General features: G+C 40.2%; 1 protein-coding gene across 2 annotated transcripts in view; it reads left to right on the top strand.

Moving 5' to 3' along the window:
• Positions 1 to 844: 844 nt before the first annotated feature.
• Positions 845 to 2313, top strand: part of LOC103469442 (serine/threonine-protein kinase SBK1-like) — a 24098-nt gene continuing 22629 nt past the window's right edge. For both annotated transcript variants that reach the window (XR_001776820.1, XM_008417126.2), the window contains exon 1: positions 845 to 1096. The gene's annotated coding sequence lies outside the window, so the exon portion shown is untranslated. The remainder of the gene's footprint in view (positions 1097 to 2313) is intronic.

Consider the following 2313-nt stretch of genomic DNA (forward strand, 5'->3'; position numbering starts at 1 on the left):
CATTAGCATCAGAATTAGCATCAGCATTAGCATTAGCATCAGCATTAGCATCAGAATTAGCATCGGAATTAGCATCAGCATTAGCATCAGCATTAGCATCAGCATTAGCATCAGCCTCGCTGCCCTCTGCTGTTCTCAGTCTGGATTTTGTTAGATAATCAATAATAATTTTAGATTAAAAATATATTTTTCACATATAAACTTGTAAATTATTACCAGTAATTTAAAATCTGCATAAATGTGAATTAATTTAATTCAATAATAATATTTTTTCTGTCAACTGTTTTGTCATGTTATCAAATATTTTTTGATGGTTTAAAAAATGACCATTCAGCTTCTGCTCGGTTCTTTAAGTTATTCTGTTAATAATGTGCATATTTAATATTTAATGTAAACAGCAGAAACTGGACAATAATGGTTTGGTAAGAAAGAAAACTTCTTTCAAAATCTTTGTTTCTCGTATTTGTTAATTTTACATAAAGTATATAAATGTTTTGTTTTTGTGCAAGAGGTTAAATTCAAACATTTTAATCTTGAAAAATAGGTTTTATATGATATTGAGTGATGTGTGTTTCTATTGCTGTCAGAAAATTAATTTCATTTCCAGCTAAATCAGGATTTATTAAACATAGAAAACTCTTTTTCAGGAACATGTTGAGTCAGACGGATTAAATCTGTTTCCAGCAGATTGAAACTATTTTCTCAGCTTGAGAAATTGGAGGAATAAAATAAAAACAGAAACCATTTTTATCCATAAATATGTTTGTTTTTCTGCTCATTTATTTCCAATCATAACTCAATTTTAACCTGAAAGTATAAATTCCCGCCGTCATTAAGGCGCCCCGCTGTTCGTGGCGCCCCGCTGCTCTCCACTCTGATTGGCTGTTTGGGCTCGGTGGGCGGGGCCTCCGGGGACAATAGAGAGCGGCTCCAGGGAGGCTGATCCGCGGGCAGACGGTGCCGGGGATCCGCGGTGCGAAGCTCCAGGTCCGGACCGGGACGGAAGACGCTGCTGCCGCCGCAGGAGGAGCCGCGGCTGCGGTCAGAGGAGCCGCGGAGCGCCGCTGGGTGGACGGACTGCTGCAGCTGCGATCAGGTCAGAGGGTTTTTCTTTCTGAGCAGCTGATCGAGGAGCTGCAGCTTCATGCAGCCTGTCTGCGTCTTTGTGCTGCTTCATCATTGTTGGGTGATAATCATCCAGCTCTTTGCTCTGCGGGTCCAAACGCTCAGCAGCTGAACCCGGAGCTGCATCGTGTTGGAGCAGAACAGCAGCAGCTCTGCTCTCTGGTTGATGCGTTAATGTTGCAGCGTTTCCGGGCCTGGATCCGGTTCTGCTCCCAGCGGCTCGCAGGAGCTCCGGCCGGCTGTGGGTCTGCAGCTCCGCAGAAATCACCTCCAGTTTCTGTTGCTGCTGCTAAACCAGGAAGGAAAATCATCAAATCTGAAGCTAAAAATCCACCAGAATAAAATCTGATCTCATCAAATCCTCCAGATTTCTAACAGTTTTAATGAATCTCAGCTTTAAACAGTTTGATCATTTTAGATTTTAAACTTTTAATAGTCGTTTGATTTCATCCCAAATGAAATCAGTGACAGAAAAGTTTAGTTTTTATTTTGGGCTGTTGATGCCCTGATGACGTTTTCCTTTTAGAAGATAATTAAACTTTTCATAAAGAAAGTGGAGCTCCGCCTCCGTCACCTGCTTCATTTGAGCTTAAAACAGGATTTTAACATCATGAGCTGCAGCAGATGGAAACATGCTGCACAAACCTGTGTTCTGCAATCTAATGTTTTTATTTCTAATTAAAAACGGAACCAAGACATTTTAATCTTGAAATTGTTTCCTATACATGAGCGTCGTTTCCTCTGAGTGGAGATCCGGTGGGTCATGTTCAGTCTGGACTTTAACTCTGAGGCTTTGTGCTCCTTGTGCTCGATGCTCATTCAGAAACATGTTCTGATATCTGAGTAGCTTCATAAACTGACCGGAGGCCAAACCTGCTTTTCTGAAGATTTTAAATGTTTCATATTAAAACATGAGGAAAATTCAGGCAGCGAGTTTCTGCAGGGCGAAGTGACCGAAGGATTCTGCAGGTTCTTCCTGTTTGTTTTTTCCTGTTTGGTTTTTCCTGTTTGGTTTTTTCCTGTTTGTTTTTTCCTGTTTGGTTTTTTCCTGTTTGTTTTTTCCTGTTTGGTTTTTTCCTGTTTGTTTTTTCCTGTTTGGTTTTTCCTGTTTGGTTTTTCCTGTTTGTTTTTTCCTGTTTGTTTTTTTCTGTTTGTTTTTTCCTGTTTGTTTTTTCCTGTTTGTTTTTT

Source organism: Poecilia reticulata, linkage group LG8 (assembly GCF_000633615.1).
Source record: "Poecilia reticulata strain Guanapo linkage group LG8, Guppy_female_1.0+MT, whole genome shotgun sequence".
Classification (NCBI taxonomy): Eukaryota; Metazoa; Chordata; class Actinopteri; order Cyprinodontiformes; family Poeciliidae; genus Poecilia; species Poecilia reticulata.